The sequence below is a fragment of the Numida meleagris genome, chromosome 3 (genome assembly GCF_002078875.1).
Source record: "Numida meleagris isolate 19003 breed g44 Domestic line chromosome 3, NumMel1.0, whole genome shotgun sequence".
Taxonomy (NCBI): Eukaryota; Metazoa; Chordata; class Aves; order Galliformes; family Numididae; genus Numida; species Numida meleagris.
This window is the reverse complement of record NC_034411.1, coordinates 75,240,782-75,250,755: the sequence shown is the minus strand read 5'-3', so window position 1 is coordinate 75,250,755 and position 9,974 is coordinate 75,240,782. Positions and strand designations below refer to the sequence as shown.

Below are 9,974 nucleotides of genomic sequence, written 5' to 3'. Positions count from 1 at the left end.
GCCACTTTGAAGAAGTGCATCTTCTGGTTCGCTGCTGCTCCCAGCAAATCCATGTGAAGTCAGCCCATTAAGAAAATGTCTGTCAGTGTTTAATTCTAATATGTAATATGATCCTACTCTCATAAAAGTCAGTAACAAAAATCCTGTTGAATGGAAAGGGAACCAAGCTGGGTCCTGTTACTGCACTGATGAAACTGTAATAGTGGAACAATGCTCCCAACAGTTTCTTACAATTGTACAGTATAAGGATCCTGTCAAAGACTCAACTTTGTCAATTCTCTAATATTATTTTGGTTTATGGTTTGTAATAACATAAATTAAAGCACATTTTAAGTTCTAACATTAATCCACAATGATCTAAACAATAGTCTTTGTAGTAAAAAAATAAACAAAAAGCCACAGAACAAAAGATGAAATACCATAAAAATAAGCTAGACATATTTTCCATGGTTAAGCTTATATGCACTATAAATATATTTTCTCTTTTCTTTCTTTCCCTCTTTCTTTCTTTCCTTCTTTCTTTCTTTCCTTCTTCCTTTATTTCTTCCTTTCCTTCTTCCTTTCTTTCTTCCTTTCCTTCTTCCTTTCCTTCTTCCTTTCTTTCTTCCTTTCTTTCTTTCTTTCTTCCTTTCTTTCTTTCTTCCTTTCTTCCTTTCTTCCTTTCCTTCTTTTTCCTGGAGTGTTTTGAATCGAATAAAACTTAGAAAGAAAAAGTGTTCTAGTATTTCCTTCCTAAATTCTTAGTGTAGTTATGTTAATTATCATTCAATCCTTTTTTTTTGACTAGGACCTCAACAATATCAGTTTCTCACTGTATCCATGTCATTGTCAAACACTGTTAAGGCATTCTGTATATCTTTTAAAAGTAGAAGTGCTTAGTTTGTTTTATTTGAATTAATAATTTTTGAAAAGGTATAGTTTGCACACAGATATTTCATACAGGATTTTTTTTTCTGAGAATTTGAGACCTTTGATCTAAAAATGCAGCGATCAGGATGGGAAGAGTCTTATCAGTTATTTTGATCTTGCATTACATATTGCTTCTTATCTGGATGAAATTGCTGTTTGTCTCCATGAAATGGGAGCATCAGACTTCCTACAGAAGGCAGTCAAAAATCTTATGGAAAAGCTGGCCATTTTCCTAAGGGCCATAAATTAGAAAGATTTTCTAAAAGACTTCCTCAATTTGGCTAGCTTTATGGCGGATCTTTTGAGCTTTGGCAGTAGAGTTGAGTTGCTTAGGGAACATGAGCAACAAAGAAAGAGTCTGGCAGTTTGTCAGAAGAACTGGAACGTTATCTTCACATCTGGAAGTATCAAATCATCACCAGGTGCTGAATCAGACACATGAAACGGAGAACCTACAAGAACCAAGTGGAGTAGAGGACACAAAGGTGGTGCTTGTCTCAAATGGGCAAATCTCAGAAAATTCCATACACACCTCGTAGCAGGTCCAGGTAGTCAACACAGATGACGCAGCTGGTCCTCTCTGCAATACCAACCAGGAGGTATGGATCTTGGAGGCATAGGCAGGTCCCACTGAAGTTCTCTGGTTTTCAGAAGAAACAGTGAAGGTCATCATCACAGTAATAACGGACACTCATATGCAGGAGCCATGTACATATGGTGGAGATCTACACTGATGACATTAGTTTCACCCAAGCCACTGTCCATTAAGGACATTACTACTTTCTAAACAGTTATAGATCATTACCAGGCTCTCTGAAGGGTTATAGGTTACACTTTCAAGTGGTAAGTTAAAGAGGCGTTAGTGTTCATGAGCGTTTATTAAAGTGCATCTGCATCTCATCTTATTTGCCCTTAATCTTTCTATACAGTGTGCAGTAAAACTATATTACCACATACGTCTTTCTCTCAGGATGCACTGGCTAGACTCCTCTAGCCAATAGCAACATTTCCTGAGTTTATAGAAATGACGAATGATTTCTTAACGGAGAAGTGCCATGGCTTTACTGCAGTCACGAAAACAGATTAAATTAGTATTGACCTCCATGCTGCAGTAGCTGTGCGGTATTAGTAGAACATATGACAACTCTGCGTACTGGTTCGCATTCAGCTTGACAAAGATGAGATCATCACTGACCTAAAAATTGGCAGCTACCCCTGCACCAGGGAAATCAGCCTAGTTTCACTGACCTTGTAAAGAAAGTACCAACGTCTATCGTGCACATTTGGAACTTCAAAAGGGAGACTTTTCCAAAACCTCAAACTTTTTGCTGACATAACTGATTTGTAATGTGGGAAGCATTACGTCAAACTGAGAACTCTTCAGTGCTGTCCTACTGGTGTCCCTCAGCCTTGCTTCTGCAATCACAGAGGGAAGCTGAGCTGCAGGAAAGATTTCCAGGCTAAGGAATGGAAGGACAACGAAACTAATAACTGTAAATAATGCCCAGTGATGAGGACAACTAAAGAGAAATCATTCACATAGCTTTGGATTTAATGACTAAAAGCAGTAAGAAGGTATTTTTGTCATATTAGAAATCAAAAAGTCCTAGATCTGATAAGGGCTCACTGCTGTTTGCAAAAGGTAGATATGTAAATAGGACCTAGACAAGGCATATGTTTTCAGGGATTTCTATTCTGTAAGCAGAATGGAGCAGGTGAACCAGAAGCAAAAACCTCTCACGTACAGGAAAATATGCATGAAGCAGCATCTACAAAACATCAAAATTTTCTAATGAACTTATTCAGATTGCTCATAGCAAAGAGACCGAAATGAATGAGTCACAGTCCTCAAATCTTTAAAAACTTGGACGTACAGTCAATGAGTGAATGGTGTGATTTAGGGAGGTATAAGACTCTGATGGAGATTTTGGTCATCAGTAGAACAGTGAATTTAGGACTATATGAAGAATAAACTCAGGTCTAGCTACAGCTAAAATTGTAACAAATGTCATCCAGAATGGTTTCAGGAATGGTACATTTCATCACACAAACCTCTTGTCTTTTTTTGATAGGATTACTTTGCTTGCAGGTTTACACTTACACTTCTCAAAGCCATTTGACTTAATACCACATTACCTTTGATTGAAAAACTTGCACAGAATGAGGAGCACTTTCTTGAAAAGTGGTGCTGAACAGAAGGACACAGAGGTCATTGCAAATGACCCAACCACAAGCAGTTAATGCAATGCTGTGGGAAAAATTGGCCAGTGCAACACATAGAAGTATAATAAGTATAATAAAGGAATATGAAGGAAAAGAAGGAAAGTGATTTTGAATTAATGACTGCTATTATGATACTTTGTCCACTTCTCATTTTCATGCTTCAAGAAAGATGTGAAATACTGCAGAGAATTCAAAGGAGAGCTACAAAAGTGACCCAAGGGACGGAAGGAGAGCACCAAAGAGAAGCCTTATGTAGGCTGAGAAGTGACTTGATCTGCATTTATAGATATTTACACAGATGAACAAGATCTGGGGCAATGTTTTAATCTCATATATAAAGACGTAACAAGATCTAAGGTCTATTAGCTGAAGTTAAATTAATTGAACCTTGAAATAAAACCATCTTTCTAGCTATGGTGGTAAATGAGTATTGAAATAGGTTACCCTGTGCTGGCGAGTTTGAAATTACTTCTTGTCTTTAGGGTGAAATCAGTTGCCTTTCTGAGTGATGTGCCTTCACCCCATTACTGTCAAAAAGTCTATGGAGGTAGGACTATTTCTAGCTTTGGAAATGAGGAGCCTGGGACCCACAGTTCTCCAAGTCCTTCGTGGACCAGTGGCAGAAATGCAGAACTGCCTGCCTTGTCCCCAGGTGTTTATGTATGTGCAGGTCCCTGATAAGGCAGTGCTTACAGCACATTCTGAGTTCTTCAAGGCATGTTTTCATACACTAGGAAATTAATTTTTTGTTTCTGCACAATTGTTTGTGTTCCTCTCTAGGCCACCTGAGACCAACAGAAGCTGGAATGGAGGCAGGGCAAGGAGGGATGCAACTCTTGGGTTTGTTAAGAATCAGGTGTAGGCTGGGGCTGTGCAACAGGGGTAGAGGTTTGCTGCTGGGCACATCTGGGCATTTTCCCCTTTTCCTCAGCAGTGGTCACAAGCATTGTGGCAATCTTTAGCTCTCCTACTTGGGCCTGTGGCTGCACAGGGGCTGTGTACTTACCTACCTTTACATTGTCCTCCTGTCTCTGGCCCTGGCCTTGTGGTTCCACTGCTCCGCACACCACTACTGAGAGAATTTTGCTGACCTAAACAAGACAGAGAGTTTACAGGACACTAAACACACACAACTAAGTTCTTACTTAATGGTTCAGCTCCTGAACTGGTGAGCCCTGAGCACAAATAAATGCCAGTGCCCTGAAAGAAGTACAGAAATAATCCATGTGGATGAAGGTGAGGTAAAGGAAAAGGACTACTTGTTTTGGTGACATTTTGGCTTAGGTGTGATGTCAATTTATGCTCAAAAGCAGCCCAAGTTCACCCATCAGAAAATTTCAGATTTTGTCATCATGAGGAAGAATGTCAAGGCCCCCTGTCCAAGGAAAGGTGAAGATAACTGGACAAAGCAATATTTTCCTTGTCCTTCCCAATCTGACTTGGTGTGTTTCTACAGTTAAGACACTAAAAATCAGGCAACAGAGGGAACATGGAAGTAGAGGCAAGTGCAAATTATGATGGTGTCACATCAAATATTGGACTTTTTAGCCCTGGCTGTTGGGAAATGGTAGCTAATACCATTTATCCCAGTCTCTGTTGGCCAGCATGTTGTGACAGTGCTGGCTCAGCTAACTGGGTTCCTCAGGATTATTTCTGAACAAGTCTGCTTCCTTCTGTTCTTTCTTTCTTTCTTCTTTTTTTTTTTAACCATTTGTTCCATAGGTAATAAAAAAATGTAATTTTAAGTTAAAATGACCGTTGAACAGTTTGTTATACTAACAGCTTGTGTTTTTACAGACTGCGTTCTCTGGCCCTGAGAGTGCCAGATTACTGGCACAAAATTTTAGAAAAGGCAAAAATTAGAAGTTTATGGCATACAAGAAACATTGTATTCAAGAAACATGGCGCAATCACTTAAAAACCATTAAGATAGGCATTAAAATTAAGAAGAACAAGTCACCAAGTTCGGGATTGGCCACCTCTCAGAACAGTTAATGTAAAAATCTTTACCATCCTCTATTCCAAGCATATATGTATTTTGATTATAGTTGTGCATATAGATTATGTCAGGAGAAGTCCTAATGATCCTATCAGCCACATAGGCTGTTAGATATACCCATGGTTGGATCTGTTCTGTTTGTCAGCAGTACCTACGTACACATAAAAACACAAAGACATTTTTTCTACTGGGGCCATAAATTTATATTAGAGTACTTTTATTATAGTCTGTTTTTCTTGGCTTGAAAATATCAGAATATAATATAACCCTCCGCACTTGCTGCCCATGTTTTCTATTCCTCCCCTGAAGGGAAGGAACTTGCAGTAAGTGATGGGCAGGAGATGCCTCGAGGAAAACAAGGTCCTCATGAATAGGAAATGAAACAGAAAGTTGCAACCATGAAAGAAGGGCCTATGAGAGATTTTAATAACATCCTTCAAAAGGTGTCTTGTGAACACTCACCAGCATTTAATGCACAAATGATTAAGTACTCCAGAAACATACATATTCTAAAGGGAGGAAAAAAAACATTCTCTAGTGTTTCTAAGCTCCATCATTTTTCAGTGCATTGTCTTGTACAGCAAGAGCATTTAAAATGGAAAGCAGTTCCCTCTCCTTGCTAAAGCAGGTACAGTTGGATTTGGGTGTGATTTGCATAGCCACCGGCCCATGCTGCTGGCGGTTGTTGTTAGTGCTGCTTTCCTGGAGGCAGTCAGAGCAGCCCTGGGGCAGCAGCTGCTCCTCTCCAAAGGGCTGACTGGGACACTTTAGCTGGTGTGTCTAGGCAAATGTTGCAGGTCTGGCTGTTTTACGATTTGCTACTAAAGCTGCACAGCCACATTTTGCCTCCAAATACAGCTGGACTTGCTGAGTAAAGGCTTACTGCCTGAAAAATTAACTTCTAAGCCTGATCTTGCTGTTCCCAAGGACAGCACATGCTAGCTTTGAGCTGTCAGTGGATCTTTCCCAGCCCCAAAATGACCAGGGTTTTGAGATGGGAATCACCTCAAGAGATGGACTCCCCAGCTCTGCCACCCTGTATGCTGCAGGACAGAAAAGCCCTCTAAAGGGAGGTGTGCAATGAACTATCTCACTGCAGAAAGCCACTCTGAAGTGCAGGAAGCAAGCATGTACTGGTCAAGGAATTAAATTACTTAAGGCGATGACTCATCCAATAACTATTCAGTGTTTGTGGTTAAAAGAGAAACCTCTGCCAGGGAATGACTAAAATCCATTGGCATGAGCTTTAAAGGAATCATGACTGGGCCTAAACGACCATATACGCAAGTGAATTATTTTTCCACCCCTTTCTACTGAAGCGAGGATAAAGAAAACACACCGTCCCTGTGTGCGTAGGTTATTGCCATGCCAGAGCAGCCTCAGGGCCTTTCCAGCAGACGCTCTGCATGGGGCCGGGCCCAGGCCTACATTTCCGCGTTCGGTCTGGACTGTGTTTTTGTGCTGTTTTGAAGGCCCAAGCTGGCAGCATGCAGCTAACTGCAGGGTACTCGTTCCTGTTTGGCTGAAGGGTGGATAGGAGGGGAATGAGTGAATTCCAGGATCTGGCAGTTTGGCCCCAGAAAGGCAAAAAAAACCAGTATGACTGTCTTGTGTGGGCTGTGCTAGGGTAACCCACGCCAGATTTCAGCCTCTTTGCTGCAAGCTTCTGTGTCTGGCAGTGTCTGTATCTCAGAAGCAGACAGGATCATGAGATCCTAGAATCATCTGGGTTGGAAGAGACCTTCAAGATCACGAAGTCCAACCCTCAACCTGACCTACTGAGTCCCACTGCTAAGCCGTGTCCCTTGGTGCCACATCCACACATCTCTTATGTACCTCCAGTGACAAGGACTCCTCCACTTCTCTGGGCAGCCCATTCCAATACTTGACCACATTCTCTGTAAAGAAATTCCTCCTAATATCCAATCTAAACTTCCCCTGGCACAACTTGAAACCATTTCCTTGTATATCCTATCACATCACCTGAGAAAAGAGACTGACATCCACCTCGCTGCAGCCTCCTTTCAAGTAGAGGTAGAGAGCAGTGAGGTCTTTCCTCAGCCTTCTCATTTCCAGATCAAACAACCCCAGTTCCTTCAACCACTCTTCATATATCCTATTTTCTAGTGTCTTCACAAAAGTATTCTTGAGTAACTCAGAGAATGTGTTGCTAATGTATGCAAAAACCAGGAAGGCTTCAGTGCAATTGATAGACAAACAAGATGCTTGGTTTTGTTCCCACTGGCCACCAAATTAGTTTTTAAGTGAAAAAATGCCCTGTGGAGTTTTTGGTTTGGTTTTTTTGTTTGTTTGTTTGTTTGTTTCCCTACAGCCTTGCAAGCCACTGTTACTGCCTTTGTCAAAGGTCAGCAAAATATTTCAGTGCCATGAGCTGTCAGCAAACATGCTTAGAAGAAATTTAGAATATTTTGTTGCATTTTTCAGGTTTCTGTGGCTGTAAGGAAGCTATGTAGTAAGGGAATAGCCTGGCATGCACAGATGTGTATTTCCCTCCAGTAAAGGTTAAAGCACAGCCCTGGCATCATTCAGAAAAGCCTTCCCACACCTGCTTTTCATTTCCTCTTGCTATTTCTGGTAATGAAAATTGGAACAATTGCTATAGATTTGGGGCATAGAAGGCCTTGTACACATTTTCTTTTTTCTTAAAGGCAAACCTAGGAGTAAATAAATGTCTAAGACTCAAAAAGATTAAACCAGAGACTTTCTAGAAGGAGGAGAAGAAAAGGAAAAAGCTTACCCTTCGTTATTATCTTTTACTACCTATCCAGCTGGGAAGCTCAAGTTGCCCTTCGTCCTTTTCAAATCTTCACTGTTCCTGCACCAGACAATCTGCTGCTTGCAGGAGCTGCCCCTTTTGAAAGCTTAACATGGAAAAAACAGAACTACAGTCTGTTTTACAGAAAGTCATTGAGCTTCCTGTAGAAATAAATTCCTTTCCAGCACTTTCTTCTCCTGATCGCCAGTCAGCCTTTTGTTCTCTGCCTTTGCAAAAGCTTGGCTGTGTTGCCTCGAGGAAAGGTGTTTTTGTAGCCAAATTTACTTTTTTTTTTTTTTGCTTCTCCCTCCACCCCATGTACTACTGAGACACCACCAGGGTCCTTCTCCCCCAGCAGATGCTGGCAGCAGTCGGGGTGCTCTAAATCCTCTGGGAAATCCTTGCTCATGTTTCACCCTCTGCTGTCATCACTTGGCTTCAGCGTGACCTCTGGGTGTGCTCTGTTTTTCTGAGTGGGATTTCTCAACCTCCCTAAGGGAGCTGAAGTACTCAATTCCCACTGGCCCTGACAAGAGAAGCTGCTGCCTTAATAGCTCTCTAAACAGTGTGGACAAAACCCTCAGAGCAACACAGTAAGTTCATATCTCATCCAAGTGTTCAGAGTCCCCACAGCACACGAAGCCTGGGCTTCACTTTTGCTGCTTCATTTGAAGAAACCACTCCAAATGCCTACCTGCCCCAGGCTACTCTACACTATCCTAACTTACTCTACCCTACCCTACTGTACCCCATCCTACAACAACTGGTATGTCCCTAATGGAAAAGTTTAAAGAGAGGCTTATCTAAGGTGGTCATAGTTTGGTAATGAGGGCAGTCTGTACTTAGTGGGAGTCCTGGATTCATAACCTGTTCCCATCTGATTTGCAGAGCTGTGAGCGCAGCTGCTTCTCCAGCTGGTGCTCTTAATAGTTTGCATGCTAATGAGTGTTCAAGGCTGGGACAGAGAAGGAAAGCTCTTTCCTTCATCTAAACAATGCCTGGGCAAGTTTTGGTAGCCAGCTCCAGGAGAAAACACAAAGGACTTACCTTCTTGGAGGGTCTTTGTCTAATCTGCTCTCAACAGTAATGGAACCCCACATTCACACAGCTGGTTGCTCGCTCTCCTCTCACCTTACCAGCTTTTCAAGACCCCATTGTCCTGGTTTCTGATCCTCTGCAGGCAGAACATGGAGAATATGGGTTTCTGCCTGGGGCTATGTTTCCTACTGATCTGAACCGCAAAATCATGCAGCACTGAGTCACTGGGGAGATTTAGCCCTGGGTGCTCCAACGCCCTTAGGCATGTTTGCACATCTCAGGCTGTGACTCCAACCTCCTTTTTTCCTGACCGTGCTTTTGCTCCCTGAGGGGGTTTGGTCAAATGATAAGGATGTTGTTAGTGCCTGTTAATGCCATTTTGAGCACAAGGGAATGTGTAGATCCAAGTGTTTTGTTTTGAGATTGGGGCCAGACTATCTTCAGAGATTGCTTGGTGTGTGTGATCTTAAACACGCAATGGCATTCCTACCCTTTCTGCTCTCCCAAATTTTAAGTCCCTTTTGCTGCATCTCCCTGCTTTTGCATCCCATTAAGGTAATTAGCAGATACTTAGGCAGAACATAGTTTGGCCTACCAACTCTGAAATCATCTTCTCTAAATGGAAGCTTTATAGGCAGGTTTCAAACCTCATAGGTCAGTTGAGTGTTTTCCATGCATTGCACATTCCCTTTTAGCATTCATCAAGCAGGCTGACTCCATCACTATCTCACGGCTCAGAAAGACAATCTCTCTGCTTGCTGATATCTGGATCTTAGCAGATAGGACAGAATCCCAATTGCTATATACAAAGACTGAGACTGAAGATGATGGACCTTGAAAAAATGAGCAGGATCTGCTCTTGGGTTGAGTGCAGCACTGTGCTTAGCTCCGGGGAAAGCAGGAAGGATGAGGGAAAGCAATTTCCACTAAGGCATTCCTTTACTACATTTTGTATCTCATCATTATTTTCCATCAGAATTTCATCTGTGTTCTATAAACCACAGTGGAACAAGTGTACTTTTTAGAAAG

General features: G+C 41.7%; 1 long non-coding RNA gene across 1 annotated transcript; it reads right to left on the bottom strand.

Annotated features, from left to right (window-relative positions):
* LOC110396715 lies at positions 629 to 8,318 on the bottom strand. Its single transcript, XR_002437191.1, has 4 exons — positions 7,890 to 8,318; positions 4,143 to 4,223; positions 1,442 to 1,549; positions 629 to 1,361 (listed from the first exon to the last, which is right to left on the bottom strand). It is a non-coding gene; the product is annotated as an uncharacterized LOC110396715 (long non-coding RNA).